The sequence below is a fragment of the Trichosurus vulpecula genome, chromosome 9, assembly GCF_011100635.1.
Source record: "Trichosurus vulpecula isolate mTriVul1 chromosome 9, mTriVul1.pri, whole genome shotgun sequence".
Taxonomy (NCBI): Eukaryota; Metazoa; Chordata; class Mammalia; order Diprotodontia; family Phalangeridae; genus Trichosurus; species Trichosurus vulpecula.
This window is the reverse complement of record NC_050581.1, coordinates 182,974,568-182,992,142: the sequence shown is the minus strand read 5'-3', so window position 1 is coordinate 182,992,142 and position 17,575 is coordinate 182,974,568. Positions and strand designations below refer to the sequence as shown.

Genomic DNA, 17,575 nt, shown 5'->3' with positions numbered 1-17,575 from the left:
CATTCCACTTTTCTTCCTTTTGGGAAAGTCTTGGGGATTGAGTTCCTAAAGGCTTATGTTCATGTCAGTAATACAGCAAATTCCTTCTATTAAATCAGGTGGCGGGAGCCTGGAATTCATATGTCAATATGTTTTACCAAAATTTCATAAAGAATATATTTCTTTCCATACCCAAGCCCTTGCATGTCAAAAATTAGAATTTAGCCATTTGGTGAGTGGGCCTCTCCTACCAGCAGGTCATTTGTGTTTTGTTCAAAGGGCAGATATGGGCAATAGTATGAGACCTGGCTGTGGAGTCTGAAGACCTGGATTCAAATCTTGTTACAGATGTTTACCAACTGTGTGATCCTGAGCAAGCCACTTAACTTTCATGGGTATCAGACTAGGATCGCGGACTTCATGATAGATGGGAGCTTAGCGCCATGGAGCTCAACTCCCTCATCTTAAAAATGGTGAGCCTGATGCTGAGTGAGGCTCGGCAGCTGGTGGGAGCCAGGATTTGGGCTCATATCTTCATGACTCCATGTCACTTAGCATAACGATCAAATGAGATCATTTTTGTAAAGTGCTTATTACAATGCCTGGCGCAGAGGAGGTGTTTAAGAAACTCTTGTTTCCTCCCCTTCCCCATTTAACTACCCCAGATAGCTTCTGAGGCCCCTTCTAATTCTAATCACACTGACTAGCGTGTCAATGAATATAAAGACATGCTGAGAACAATTCAATAAAATCCAACTGATGTCTTTGAGGGCAGGGACAATTTTTGTGTCTCTTTGAATGAATACAACTAAGGGAATTAGGAGAGATTTCCCTGTATCACCCTCTCCCCTTACCACACTTAGCACAGTGCCTGACACATAGTGATTAATTAATGCCTATTTACTTGGCAATTGGCAACATCACAAAAATCTGGTTGGTCTTAACTATGAAAGCATGCTAGGATCTTTCCTTTGGAGTTATAGCACAGTCCAGAATATGACAATAGATGTCTTCAGTTATTCTCAAGGCTTAAATCCATCTATGATTTCATCAATTATGGAATTTCCTTCCTAATCACAAGCCATCCATGCCTGCCCAACTCATGTAATCTTGTCCACGTCCTCCCAAAAATTCATCACAGGAGGTTCACCCAAGTCTTGGGAGCCTTCCTTCCTTTCTCTTAACCACGTAAGGAAGCCTACCTGTCATCCCAACACTTACTGAGTGCCAACCATTCACACAGCCTATTTCCAGGTCTTGTGAATGATAGAAGAATGAAAGTGAAGTCTGTGCCATTAAGGATCTTAAAGTCTAGTGAGAATGGTTAAGATGAAGGTATGAATAATTATGGCAATGTAAAATATGAGAAATCCCCAGAAGAGATGCAGAAGGCCTATTACGGAGCTTATAAGAAGTACAAGATTCCTTCAGGCTGTGGGGAATGGGGTAATTTAAGAGAATGTTTCATGGAGGAGATAGCACATGAGTCATGTCTAGGAGGCTTGGTCAATGACTCCAGTTGGTAACTATTTGCATTAAATGCTATGCTTGCTTTTTCTGGTCAAAACAACCCGTGTTGTAAGAACATAAAATACTGTGTTTGGCTGATCCTTTCTTCTTGGGAAGGGGTACTGTGGTCTGGAAAGGTCATCCCATAAGGGGTCAACCCAAGGTTGAGTTTCATAACCCTATTTTTATGGCCTCTTGAAGGAGAGTATACCAGAGCATCCTCCAGCAAATGAAAGGAATTGACTCTGCCGTATCAAATACATATTAAACTTTAATACGAAATTGTGAAACTACCTTAAGTTAGCTTAGAAAATTAACTTGAAATTCCTTCAATAGGCCTATAACCACATCCATGTGGACCTGCATTTCCAAGGTACAGAGGCCAACTCATCACTTCTAATCTCACTATTAATTATGTTCTTTTCCATGGAACTTTTCTCATTCTGCCAAGACAGGAAGAATCTGAAACACTCAGACTGAAATAAGCTGTCAAGAAGATCTTAACTTGGGGGGAACTTTGGGAGAGGCAGAGATTTGAAAATAATGTAGTGCCTGCCCATGGTTCAGACTTGTCTGTCTCTGCAAGTATGACCACATTACTGATTGTCAGAGGAAGAGAGTAAACATGTCTTTGTTCCCTGACTGACTTCTGAGCTGCAGTGTTATGCAACGCTGTCCCCAGAACATCTGCAGATCTTTTTAGTCAGAAACAAGCGGCCTCTTTATAAGGAAAGACAATAATAATTAGCGTTTACAGGGCATCTTAAGTTTTATTTAGTATGTCTCTCACAACAAGCCTGTGTGGGAGGTAGCCTGTTGTTACTGCCATCTTAGAGATGAAGAAACTGAGGATCACAGAGGTGGTCATTTGCCCAAAGTATTATGGTGAATCGGGCTGCTGAGGGATGCAGTAGATAGAGCACCAGGCCTGGAGTCAGGAAGACTCATCATCCTGAGTTCACATCTGGCCTCAGACACTTACTAGCTGCGTGACCCCGGGCAAGTCACCCTGGTTGCCTCAGTTTCCTCATCTGTAAAATGAGCTGGAGAAGGAAATGGCAAACTGCTCCGGTCTCTCTGCCAAGAAAACCCCAAATGGGGTCATGAGACATGTATACAAGTGAACAACAAATTATGGTAAACGGTTGTCAGATAAAGTGTCCACACCCAAGATTCTCTGCTGCCTCCAAATTCAAGACTCTTCCCTCAATATTATTACTAAAGCCTCTCTAACAGGTTTTCATTTGGGGGTGAGGCAGAGAACGGTAAGGGAAATTTGCCCAAATGCTGCCATAAACTCATCAGGAACATTTGGTGCTCCTCTAAGATTTGGCCAACATCTGGGACAAATGGACAATGTCAAAGAACTTTAAATTCACTCAGAAATTAATGACATAAAGATTTCTCAATAATCATATCTCTGTATATAGAATGGTCATACATATATGTATACATACATGAAGGTATATATGTGCATTTGTGTATATATGTATATATACACATGCATACATGTATATATGCATATATGTGTATATATAACATGCACATTTGTGTCTAATTGTAGCCATCTCTAGGGTGTGTTGAGGGAAAAGGCAGAAGAAAAGAAAAGAAACAAAAGAAAGTTCCACTATAACTTTATTATATAATTAAAAGGAATAACAAGTTGTACACAATAGATTTGCAGTTTCATGTATAATCATCTTTTTTCCCTATACCACTATGTCATAGAAATGCTTGCTTTATTTCTTAAGTTCAGAATGAAATTAACAAACTTTAAAAAATTATATCTTCGTAAATATGTTCCCTGTGGCTTCAAAAGTATAGGTGGTACTTCTGATATTCTGGCATACAAATCAAAGATTATTCCAGGTAAAGAAAACAGAAACAGACTAAAACTTGTAGAGTCAGCACAGATGTACACAAAGAAAGGCAAAAATCAGAAGGACACCAATACCAGAAACAACAGAAATAAAAGAAAGGCAGGTAAATACAATGACCAGGAAAAATACAAGTAATAAAAGTGAAAATTAAAAGAAAAATAAATTTTCAAAAACTGAGAAATAGAAAGCCACCTATGAGATTTTTTTAAGACCTAGTAGAGCAGAAGGAACTTCAGCTCTGAAGTCAGAGGATCAGGATTCTGTCCTGGGCCCTTTCCTCCTCTCTCTATACTATTCTGCTCCGTTATCTCATCGGCTCCCAGGGATTCTATTACCAGCTCTATGGAGATGATTCTCAGATCTACTTATCCAGCCCTAATCTCTCTCCTAACCTCCAGACTCAGGACTCCAGCTACCTATCAGGCATCTCAAATTGAATGTCCCATAGATATCTTAAACTCATTTTGTTTGAAACTGAACTCATTATCTTTTCCCTCAAAACTCTCTCCACGTCCAGACTTCTCTATTACTATCATCTACCATCCTACCAGTCACTCAGGTTCACAACCTAAGCATCATCCTCGACTCTTCACTCTCTCTCAGCCCACACATCCAATCTGCTGCCAAATCCTGTCCATTTTACCTTCATAACATCACTCACATGTGCTCTCTCCTCTCATCTCAAAGAGCCACCAGCATGGTGCAGGCCCTCATCCCCTCACACCCATACCACTGAAATGTCTGTTTCTGATTGATCTCTCTGTCTCAAATCTCTCCCTACTCCCATCCATCCTCCTCTTAGCTGTCAAACTGATCTTTCTAAATCACAGGTCTGACCATATCACCCACTCCTCCATCCAATAAATTCCAGGGGTTCTCTATTATCTCTAGGATCAAATATAAAATCCTCTGTTTGGCTTTCAAAGTCATTTATAATCTAGTCCCCTCCCTATCCTTTCAGTTTAAACGTGCCTCACCCCCTCTGGGATCCAGAGACACTGACCTTCTTGCTGTTCTTTGAACAATACAAGCCACCTCCTGACTCCAGGCATTTTCACTGGCTGTCCCCCATGTCTGCAATTCTCTCTCTCCTCACCTCCACCTCTGAGGTTCCTTGGCTTCCTCCAAGTCCCAGCTAAATTCTTTCTATACAAAGCCTTTCCTGATACCCCTGAATGCTGGTGCCCCCCTATTGACTATTTATAGTGTGTGTGTGTGTGTGTGTGTGTGTGTGTATAGTATATGTTTATGTGTGTGTGTATATACATATGTGTGTATGTACTGTGTGTGTGCATATATACATACATACATATATGTATGTGTGTGAATGCATTTGTGTATGTACACATACATATGATATATATGTATATATATGTATAATGTACAGAATTGTTTGCATGTTGCCTCCCCCATCAGACTGCAAACTCCTTGAGATTGAGAGCTGTTTTTATTTATTTATTTTTATTTTTAATTTATATAATAAAAGAAGCATTTCCGTAACACTGTATAATAAGAAGATGATTACACATGAAAACTGTAAATCTATTATGTACAGCTTGCTATTCCTTTTAAATATATAATAAAATTATAATGTAAATTTCTTTTTTTTTTCCATTTTTTCCTTCTCCCCCATCTGTGTGACCTTGGGCAGTCACTTCTACTACTTGGGCCTCAGTTTCCTCATTTGTAAAATGAGAGGGTTGGTCTAGATGGCCTCCATTCTAGCTCTAGAGCTATGCTTCTCTAAGGGGATGCGTATCCACATTTACTCATCCCTAAAAATAGTGAAAATGATTCCAACAAAGGGGAAGGTAGATCAGGGGAAAGTCTATCATGTGCCTGGTGGCTGGGCAGGCAATGGGGATGCAAAGACGGTCCCTGCCCTCCAAGATCTTATATCTGTAAGGGAATGGTGGCCGGAGAGGGGAGTTTTGATTTAAAAATCATTGAAGTGACGTGTGGAGCCACAGCACATTCATTCTCATGCCCTTCCTAGACACAAGAATAGCCCAGATTTGACTATTCTCAGGGTAAGAGGTAGAATGGGGAGAAGGAAGCAAGATACCCCAAGATGTCCAGGATGGATGGATGGGAAACAAGCCCTGAGGTCAGCTAGCTATAGTCCCTATAGTAAATTTGCAATACTACAAACTACCCTTACCTTTTCAACAATCCCCCAAAGTGGTTGCACATCCAAATTCTACCAAAAAATTGAGGATCATCTCCACAGAGTATACGGACAGGATAGAAAAGCAATAAAACTAAACCTTAAACAAGTTTTCTCCTCCATCAGAACTAGCCCCAGTGATTAAAGATCTTGAGGTCAGCAAAGGGCAGCTCTGATGTCTAGTTCATTAAATATTAATAATAATATTCAAGAAGCAAGTAAATCACTCAAACTCAGGGTGGACGCCAGAGAAGCTGCTTCAACAAACAATACAAATCTTTGAGAGAGAAAAACACACAGTCAATGATATCTTCGATTTTGCTTCCTTTCTTCTAAATGTCACCTGAATATTGTCAATGAGAGCTGAAAAGTGACCAGCCACACCTTTCTCATCTGTTCTTCAACAACCAGTCAAGGCCACTAAGTTTATGGAACCCATTTATTGGTCCACAGATGGGGAGAATGATGGAAATACACTTTCAACAAAAAGGATCTTAAGCATTTTTTTTTAACTATTACACTCAAGGGAACACCAGGTCCTTCCCTTTTGGGTAAATGTTGTCATCGATGCTTCCTTCATTATCCCAGAGAAAGCAGAGGTCTGATTGGATGGTATCAATCAGTATGGCATCAGTGGGCTTGGAACCATTAGATGTGGGGTCAAGTCCCTGGTCTGGCATTTACTGGGGTGCCCTCGGGCTCGTAACCACTCATCCTCAATTTCCTTAATTAGAACACCGGATGACAGCACTTTTGTTAGCACCTTCACTGATTTTCGCACTGCTTTGCAAACCTTCTAGCACCAGAGAAGTGAGTTATTTGTATTAATGTGTGACCCAGTGATCAACTTCCAATATCAGGAAGTATTTATTGCAACATTTAAATTCAACATCTGTTAAGCACCTAGCATACTCTGGGCACTGGGATACAAAGATACACAGGAGAGAGTTCCTGCCTTTCAGGAGTTTACTGTTAACAGGAGGATAAAACGTCTCACCCAACTTCAATCTACCCTATAGACAGAAATGTCAAACATTGCCTCCAACACTCCAAAGTTTGGACCAAATTAAAACATAATTGAGAAATGCTTAAAAAATAAATAAAAATACAATAAAACATAATGCTAATTTGTGTGTGTGTGTGTGTGTGTTTAAAGTCCATATGCAGCCTGCAAGGATCCTTATGTACAGTTTAGTGATGTGTTTTCCTATTTGGATTTTGACACCACTGGCCTGCTGTGTGCAAGGCACTCTAGCAGGTATTGGACACAAAGAAATGAAAAAAAGAATTCCTCCAAGGAGCTCTTATATACCTCCTGGGGTTTTCTCTCTTGCCTTAGTCTCTATGATCTTGAGACCTCAAGTTTTCCTCATACCTTTCCAGGCTCCTTGAGTTACTCCCCAACACTCAGTCTCAAAGTCCACTCCTCTTCTCTCTTAACCCTGATGATCTCACCCACTCCCATAGATGGTAGATGGAGTTAAAATGCCAGCCCAGGCTTAACAGGTTGCACTGAAGGTTTCTGAGTAGGGCTGGACATGAGGGGACAGAGAATGTATGAGAAATCAATTAAGATGCAATTATAATAATCCAAGGGCTGAATCCTGGGTCATCTTGATCTTTGCCTTGCCACTGGACTTTGATGTCTGGAGGAGAGAGTGAGGCTGGTGACTTTGCTCAGCTCTGCCCCACTAATATCCAATTCATGATCAAGGCAAGACATCACCCATATTATCTTTGGTCCTCTTTGAGAATAAAGGATGAACAACAATAATAATCCAAGGGAGAAAAGATGAGGGCTTAACCTGGGGAATGGGCCTCTGAGCAGAGTAAGGGATGGATGGTGGATGGGAGAGGTGGTGCCGAGGCAACATCAACAAGATTGAAAATGGGGGGTGAAGGGCAGGGAGGAATCATGGATGACGCTGAAGTTGCCAACTTTGGTGGCTGGGAGCCTAGCTCCCCAACAGAAACAGGGAAGTCTGGAGGAGAGGAAGGTTGGTAGCTAAGACAATGAGCTCCATTCTTTACTCACTGTAAGGTGTAAGATTGTAAGGTGGATATGCCGAGCAGGCAGTTGGTAACATCTTGTTGAGTTCAAGACAGACAATATCTAGATCTGGAGGTCACCAGTGTAGAATAAGTGAGATGGATAAAAGTGACTCACCTCTTGAGCCTCAGTTTCTTTAATTGCAAAAAGGGGATAATAATAGCCACAATCCCTATCTCAGTGCTGTTTTGAGGCACAAAAGAGGAAGTGTGTGAAAAGTACTAACACAAAAATTCTCCATTGTTATTATTTTTATCATTGTTACTGGTGTGGGGTCCTGGAGAGAGAGTTGGCTTCGGGGTCACAAAGAGCCTGGTTCAAGTACTAACCCTGACACCTATGGCCATGCAACCTTCAGCAAGTCATTTAAACTCTCAGTGCCCAAGGAGATCTCTAAGAGTACAAGGTGATGAGCAGTTGACAATTGAGACTAGTAGAACATCTATGTGTATGTGTGTATACACACATGCATACACACATATATGTATGGCAACATACACTGATATAAATTGCTATGTTAGTAGAACATATTTTATTATATATCATGTATCAATAGGATACAGGGGCAGCTAGACGGCACAGTGGCTAGGGCACCAGGCCTGGAGTCAGGAAGACCCAAGTTCAAATCCAGCCTCAAACACTTACTATGTGATCCTGGGGAAGTCACTTAACCCTGTTTGCCTCAGTTTCCTCATCTGCAAAATGAGCTGGAGAAGGAAATGGCAATTCTAGTATCTTCGCCAAGTAAACCCCAAAAGGAGTCATGAAGAGTCAGATATGACTAAAAACAACTAAGCAATATTAACAGAATATATAGTCTACAAATATTGCAATTTACATTAGTACATACATATCCTATTAATGCAAATTGGAGTATATACATACATATACATATATATATAAACATGGATCTCTGTCTATCCTCTTGGTTTCAAAAATTAAATATGCCATTTAAGTAAGAAGACATAAAGAACATGCCATACATGTATATATAAATATAAGGATATAGATACACAATGCATATATATGTGCACATATACATACGTGTACATGTGCATAAACACAACACACAAATGTGTGTGTTTAATATTAAATATCAATAATATTATCAATAATTAACCTATCTATTATTAATGATTAATATTACTATTTTGAATTATTTAATAATGCTAATTATTAATGATGCTATATTAGCAATATGTTATATATAATCCCCTGAAGTTGTTGCATTATTTGAATTTATTCAAAATGTTTCTACTGGGCTGAAACCAATGATTATACTTTACTTAACTGTAACACCAAATAGTATGACTCCGACACATGGGGATTCATCATTTGTACTTTGAGGGACTTAGTTGTGTATATGAAATAGGAAGTCTTAGGTAGGTCACTTAACCTCATCCAAGAATCAGAGGGTTGGAGCTGATGGTTTCTAAGGTCTTGTCCATCTCTAAATCTTAAGATCTGGAGAAGAAACTGACCCTCAGTTTCTTCTTCTGTAAAATGAGAGGGTTGGAGGAGGTGATTTTTAAGTCTTTCTCAGCTCTAAATCTATGATCCCACGACTTACCAGTTCTTGTTCAAGGTCGGAAAAATGAGTGTTCCTAAATGTAAAAAAATTATTTCAGAAACAAAAAAAAGCCTCAGATTCATAGATGAAAATGCTAATGAGACAGAATCCAAGGGAGGTTCTTGCCTTTCTCAGTTGGAAGCTACAGCCGCCATTCCTCTGTATGGTTTGGGGCAATAGGAACATCAGAGCTCAGATTTAATGGGCATAGTTATATACAGTTCTATGGGCTGAGAGCAATTTTTCCTGAGCTTGCCTCTCTATTACATTGTGCTTGGGGCTCTTGGGGCTCCCTGCTATTTCAAACTTGCTAACGTAGAGAAACAAGTCTATCGTAAATTCCAAACACTTTATCATCAGATTTTATAATACATAATGGAAAGCCTAAAGTTAAGCACATTCCCTGGTAGGCAAGAGATAGCAGAGAAGAAAAATAATAACTGAATTCTTGATGCCAAGCCATTTTTATTTGCCTATCATTTCTCTGCCTGCCTTCCATGTGTATGGGATCTCAAAGCCCCATCCAGGTGCAACAACTCAAACCCATTACCAGGAGTATTGCTCCAGCCAAAGTCAGTGAAATGTGGACAGTCCTTCCTAGTTCCTATTAGAAAGGCTGATGAGTCTGGCATTCTTTACAATCATCTTTACAAAGCTAGCTCTGAATCAATAAAGTGTTGGGATCCATCAGCAAGAATTCCATAAAGACGTGCTGAAAAACAAACCCTGAGAAGACCCCCGGAGCCAGCGAGAGGGTGAAGGGAACAACACTTCTTTGGCTTAAATGTGGACCTTTGTAAAAGTGAACATCAAAATAACAGGAGGGAGGCTTAGTCTCGCTGAATAAGCAGTTGGAAACCATAATTGAGCTGACTGAGGAATTATTTTGGGTATTTTCTGTTTGGCTTGTCATTTAATTTTAATTTTATAGCTGAGAAAACTTCTGGGCAACATTTTAAAATATTTTATTTTTTCCCACATATTTTTGGAATCCATATGGTAAGGTAACTTAGTGTAGCCTATACTTTTTTCCCCCTCTTTAAAAATACAATGACTTTTGGAACAATTCTTTCTTAGGAAATTTTAAATAATGTGGTGAACATAAGCCCACTGAAGGCAGAGACCGTCCTCCTTTCACATCTGCATTCTAACATAGGATTTTGTACACAATATATATTTAATAAAAGCTTATTACAGATATTTACATACTTAACTGTGTTTTCTACATATCTACATACCTATGTTTATCTGCTCTTCATTACAGGCAGTCTTTCATCCTTGTCTTTGTGTCTGACACAGAATGGACATTTTATACATTTTTGTTGATTGATTGGTTGACTTGCTGGTTAATGTGAATCAATAGACAAGCCTTTAGGAAACACCTACTATGTGTCAGGCATTGTCCTGAGTGCTAGGAACGCAAACGCAATAAATGAAATGAATTCAACTTCCAAGAAACTTACAATGTATATAGAGTTCTTAATTCTAGGTCCATAGATCCTAAAGTTTCCATGGATAGATTTAAGGAGTCCATGAACTTAGATGGAAAAAAAGTTATTTTAAAATAACTGACTTCCTTTGTAATCCTGTGTATTTTATTTTAGAAAATGAAAACATTATTTTGAGAAGGGATCCATTAGGTTCTCTAGACTGCCAAGTACATGCAGAGGTTTGCTGGCAAATATTTAACAACTGCCTTGGGGTGGGCAGCAAGATGGTATAGTATATAGAGCTTTGGTCTTGGAGTCAGGAAGACTCCTCTTTCCTCAGACACTTACTAGCTATGTTATCTTGAGCAACTCACTTCACCCTGTTTGCCTCAGCTTCCTCATCTGTAAAATGAGCTAGAGAAGGAAATGGCAAACCACTCCAGTATCTCTGCCAAGAAAACCCCAAATGGGGTCATGAAGAGTTGGACATGACTGAAAAACAACTTAACACAATTGGGCGGGGTGCTGAATTACATATGACACTTGTAAATTTAATCTGCATTATTAATATTTTCTCCATCAGTTTCTTAAGCTTAGACAAGCAACAAAACAATAAATCAAGGCTTGATTAGTATTTTGCCTATTTCTGGGATACAAATTCTTATGCTGAAAATTTAATAATCCACTTCCATGAGCCCATATGAGCTGACTCCAGCACATTCCTGCATTCAATTTACCAATATTTATTAAATGTCAACTATGTGCAAGTATGTGCTAGGTCAATATAATCATTGAAAGCATAGGAAATTGATACTAGGGCTATAACCCTGGGGCCAAAGATAAAGGTTTTTTAAACAGGTTCTAAACGGAGGAACTAGAACCTGGCAAGCTGATGTAGTCCAGAGAACCTACAATGGGATCTTGGATCATTATCAGGCATTGCTGGACTGGGAGTAAGAAAGATGTTCATTAGTTTCGTGACCCTGGGCAAGTCAATTTACAGCCCTGGGCCTCAGTGTCCCAGCTCTAAAATGAAAGAGTTGTATTTAATGACCTCTCGGGTCCCTTCCAGTTGGAAATCTATGATTCTATGACCTCAGAACTGATCAATGAAAATGGCTTAAGACATGTTTTATCCTTAGCTTCTTACTGCTATATCAACTTTCTTCAAGTCTCAACTCAAGCACCATGTTCTATAGGAATCCTGATGTCCCAGATTGTTAGTGACCACTCCCACCTCAGTTTATATGGTACTAACTTATCCATATAGATGCTCCTTTCTGGTATTAACTGCAATCTCCTAGGGGGCAAAGGATGTTTCAATTTCATTTTTGCATCCCCAGGATCTACCACAGTGTTTAGCATTTGGAGGTTTGGCTCTTAATAAATACTTCTTTTTGTTATGAAATTGATTCACCTAGGAAATTAAAGGCCCCCAAAATAAATAAGTAAAACAATGGATTGAAAATTTTCAGCCTTTCAAAAAAAAGGCAATTCAGATTCCCTTAATATTCTTGAACAAGAAAAAAAATACCTAAAGGAGAAAATATAATGTACATAGAAACCTGAGCAAAATTTGCTGCCCAAGTTATGTCCTAGGAAAAAGAGGGGTTCTAATGGAAATGCTGACATAACATTAGAGTATTTCACACTGAACACTATAATTATATTTTCTGATTGCATAGTGGTTGAAAGAATTGCTATCTAAAACAAAAACATAATAACTAGCTAGAAACAGTCCTTCAGAATTCTTGGATTATAGAAAAAATGTGAATGAAACACAATTATCTATAACCACAGCCAGGAGATGTTAGAGAATCAATTCTTATAACATGCCAGCTTAATAAAAATCTGCATACAGAATTTATGAATGCCGTAATATTACTTTTTTATCACGGGTTATTAATGGTCAGCTTAATGAATATCCACAGCTGGAGTGCTTTGGTTCTCCATGATATTTTAATCATCTTTTGCCATGTATTTAGACACATTTCATTTTATAACCATCAGCTCCTTTGAGATAAGAAAGCCTTTTCTCCATTAATGCTGAGACACTGGAGGTAGCGACCAATTTTTTCTGTTATGCTGTTATTGATTTCCTTGAAATTTACAACTAGAGAAATAGAATGGCATGTTCCATTTTAATAGTATTTGTTTTAATGCCTGTGTTAGAATATAAAAAAGGGTTTTTGGAGTTGGAGCACAAGTACAGGCATGTGGATGGTTCTCTGTGATTACCCTTCCAATAAAGAACTTTCCACTATTAAAGCCACATATAATACCCACGACCTACCCTCTCCTTCCAAATCTATTGCCCCTCAGAGAACATTGTTCTGTAATGCTGATACCAGGGAAACAAAGTGTCCTAAGTGATAAGGCATTGTTTTCTAATCGTTTCAAGTCCATTGGTTGACATATTTTAAGGGAAATGTCTTTCATTAAAACCTCGGGTTTTTCATACTGACTTTTGGCTGAAATTAAATTTAATCACACATTGCATACAACTTTTAAGAGGAAAACACGGAGGAAATATAAAATATTTTCAAATACAGAACAGCAGATACAGTTCTCTAGTCTGAAAAAGATGCTTTATGGTTTGATAAATTGGTGTCACCTAATTACTGTGTACACACCCATACCCCCATACTCCCCTTTAGAGAACTAACTATCCTTGGAAATTTATTATATCGGAATGAATGGGCCAACACTGCTTTCTGACTCTGGTACATATTCCGATGTGATCTTCTGTAAACTGAAATACCTCTTTGGTTCTAGGTTTCTCCATTTGCAAAATGGTCTTGGACTAGATGCTGTCTAAGATTCTTTCTAGCTCTTGGTCTATGATCGTCTGGTGTTTGGAAGTTGCTTTTTTCAAAGAAGTTTTTCTTCATTTTCATTTCCCTATGTAATCTCAGAATGACAAAATTTCCGGGTTGGAAAAGACCTCAGTGACCATCAAATCCAATTCCCCAAGGAATCACTGTTACAGCAATATATCTACCAAGGGGTGACCCAGGCTTCCCTTGGATGTCTCTAGTGAGAGGGAAAATACTGCTGAGATAAGGCACTCCATGTTTGGTAAGTTTTACTTGTTAGGAAAAAAAATTCCCCTGAAATGAAGTCTAAAAATATCTTTCTTGAAGTTCCCCCCATATCGCTCCCAGACCTTTCCTCTATCAGTCAGGCAACATTTATTAAACACCTACTATGTGCCAGGCACTGTGCTAAGTGCTGGTGATACAAAAGGGGGGCAAAAGACAGACCCTGCCCTCAGGGAACTCACCATCTAATGGGAGAGGAAGCAAATTAATATGTACAAATAGGCTACATGCAAGATAATTAGGAATTAATTTCAAAATGGAAAGCACTAGAATTAAGAGGGGTTGGGAAAGGCTTCCTGTAGAAGGTAAGATTTTACTTGGGACTTGAAGCCATAGAGGTCCTATAAAAATCAATCAGTTTCCCACATGACATTCCCTCAAATACTTGTAGATGCCTGTCATATCCCCTGAATCTTCCATCTTCAGGCTACACATCTCAACTTCTGTGTGCCCATCCTCAATCAGTATGAACTCAAGGCCATTCAGTTTTTCAGTTGCCTGTTCAGTTTCCAGCATGTCTCTCCAGCATAGCAATGTTCTTCCAAAGCTGTGGTGCCTACAGTTGAATATAATACTCTGGCAGTAGCCTGACTAGAGAGGAATAGGGAAGGAGAGGAGACTCAAATCATCAATTGGCTTTGAGTCAAAAGAGCTGAGATTTTTTTTTAATTTTGGGGAGATTAAGCTATGACTCCATGGGTACGGAGAGAAGACAGGATGTGAAACCTCCATTTTTACATTGTCAATCTATAGCCTTGCTGGACAACTACCAGGAACATCTGAAGACAAGAAATCCTGAGGACTTGTCAATGAGAAGAATTAAGATACCTCATGGAGGTCAAATGAGTAAAGTATGTTATTTGGGTCCTACCAGAGGATTCAGATAAAGCAGGCATTTGTCCATGTCAAGAATTATCATCGCTTTTCTCATAACTAGGAGGATTTTCAGAGTCAGTGCAATAAAACACAAAGAACTCTGGATGAAGTCAGAGGAATTAGGTTTAAATTTCATATCATGCTTTAGCAGTCAAAGAAAAATGTAGGAATAGCATTGTGTAATGGAAGGACAATGAGGCTTAGAGATTCAGGTGTAAATGCAGATTCTCCTACTTATTGGCTGTGCAACTTGAGGGGACTTATTGAACCTCTCTGGGTCTCAGCTTCTTCACCTGTAAAATAAGAATCTTGGAACAGAGGATTTTTAAATCTATGATCTTTTATGCCTACAACCACTAACATGTATTTCCTGTCTTTCTCCAGAATGATATAAAACATCTAATTTTAAAAGAAAATGTTAACTGGAATAACAGATTTTGTTCTATTTTTCTTGGAAGAACTATTAATCCTTGGCGTCTTTAAGTGACTACCAGGAACCCAAATATCACTTCAATGATGTACTTTCTCCAGGGCCCTTTGGGCAAAGGACTGTTCCTACAAGTACCCATTGAATGTCAAAGGTGGTAAATGATAAAAGGAATATGTGTGCATATACCTATATATGATATACAGACACATCTATATAGATACATAGATGTGTATATATATTTAGATAATAAGGTTATATCTTTTTTCTTACATTTTATAAACCTAATGTTTCTCTGCATTTTTCAAACATGTATATTTAAAAGTCATTTGGGAGTTGGTTATAAAATAATTAACCTAAAATTAATATCATGAAGTCCAAAGTGTGACTTTCTTAAAACAGAGATTTATATATTAGAATAGCAGACTTCTCGAAAAGAAGCAAGGCCTCCTAGGCCCTCTTTGATATTAATTCAATTGCTGACAGTGATCTCACCATTCATAAGCTCACTTCTTAACCCCACATCACATGACAAATATATATATATATATATGTGTGTGTGTATGCGTGTGTATATATGTATACATATACACACATATAGAAGTCTATATACACATAAACACACACACACACACGTGTGTGTGTGTGTGTGCATGTGTGTGTGTGTGTGTATAAACTGGTTTTTCAGATAAGATGACACTGAAGTGGAATAAACTAGCCCCAAAACAAATTTGATGAAATAGTATTCTCGTTTTTCAGAAGTTGAAATGTTTATAGCAACTGTTCTCCAACTGTAGTCTGGAGATCCTTAGGGGGACCCCAAAACCATTTCAGGAGCTCTGTGGAGTCAAAAATATTTTCATAATAATACTAAGAAAATTTAGTTCATAATGTAGTAAATATCAATAAATATACTCCACATGAACAAAAGCTCTTTGGGAGAGAGAGTCCATTAATAATTTTTAAGAGTGCAAAGGGGGCCCTGAGACCACAAAGTTTGAAAATTGCCTGGTTAGAGGATTGAAGACTTGGAAGTGAAAAGTACCCTTGGTCCAGACCCTCTGTTTTTAGAAGAATCACAGAGAGAAGAAGTAACTTAACCAAGGTTCCACAGTTAGCAAGTAGAACAGAACAGAATTGGGCCTTAAACCCAAATCCTCTGACCCTAAGCCTAGCTACCTTTCCAGTAGGTGATGGCAGTTTTCCATTTTTCTTTGAATGAAGGCCAAAATGCAGGTTACACAGGTGATGCTTAAAGGTGGGAGGTCTGAACCCTCCTCACTCCCACATTGTTTTGGACCTTTCTGAGGGGAGGGAAGGGAGAAGAGGTTGGACGACTCAAACACAGCTTGAGTAAAATGCAAGTTCTAGGAGGGCAAGAACTTTTTATTCTTGTCTTTGTGTTTCCAGGGTCTTTATGTATCAAGACTGGGATCACAAGAGTATTTGATTAAAAATGCATATGATACAGAAGGAACGAGCAGGAAGTTCAAAGGAAGAAGGAAAGGCTATTAGCATCAAGGGATGGTGCAGTAGGAAGAGACTATGGGTTGGCCATGTAACAAGAGCGAGGGATGACAGGTTGGATGCTGAGACTATTCCACTGCTACCCTTTTGATGTCAGCAGAAAGGAAAGAATGTGTGTCAAGAGTTACCCTGGAGAGCAGCCATAAAAAGGTTCCAATCAGAACCACTGGAAAGAACCATCAAATCAATGAGATCCCAATTCCTGGAGTATTTGAACACCTCCATTGCTTGGCACAGTACCTGGCCCATATTAGGTGCCTAATTAATGTTCCATGAATTGAATTGAATGGAATTAATTAGGAATTCTGAACTGGGAGGGCATTGATATCCTATTCCCACCCTCACCCCACCCTTTCATTGTACAGATTAGGAAACCAAGGTCCAGTAAGGGGAAGGGATAATGAGGATTTGAACCCTGGTCCTCTGACTCCAGTTCCACTACACAAGTTTCTCTGTGGTCTAGCCCATAATATCCTCATTTTCAGGCTTCAAGAGTAATCTATCTCAACAATGTTAAGACTTAGAAAATGTTTCCCTGGATAAATCCCTAAATCAACAAAATCACATCTGAAGCTTTGCTGCAACTTGAAACATAAGCATTAACAGATCAGTAAATATGGGAAATGGAATTGGGATTCAGTCAAACTTTCCAAAAGAATGTCCTAGGATCTGGCCTAATAAAATACTTATTTTAATTGGCTCCATTTGTTTAAATTATGCTATTAATTATTCCCTGCAATGAAATGAGTGCATGGATGTTACATTTACTCCTTTGTAGGGGTTGGATCGACAAGGACAGTCAAACTGCGGCCCCCACACAAATAGCAGCTTTCCATTAGGTTTGCCATTTCACCTGAATAATTCTCGGTAATCATGAATAATGATGTTATTCGACAATCTAATGATATCATGCAAGACAGCCTCAATCCATCCATCTTTGTCAGGAAGGTCAAATATTTGTATTCTAATGCATGAGGCCTAGATTCATTAAATAGTTAAGTGTTATTATATTCCTGAATTATTTTCTCCAATAAAACTATCCCATACAAGGGCTACATA

General features: G+C 38.8%; 1 pseudogene; it reads left to right on the top strand.

The window, feature by feature from the left end:
* The first annotated feature begins 422 nt into the window (after window positions 1–422).
* Window positions 423–17,575, top strand: part of LOC118832310 — a 29,541-nt pseudogene continuing 12,388 nt past the window's right edge.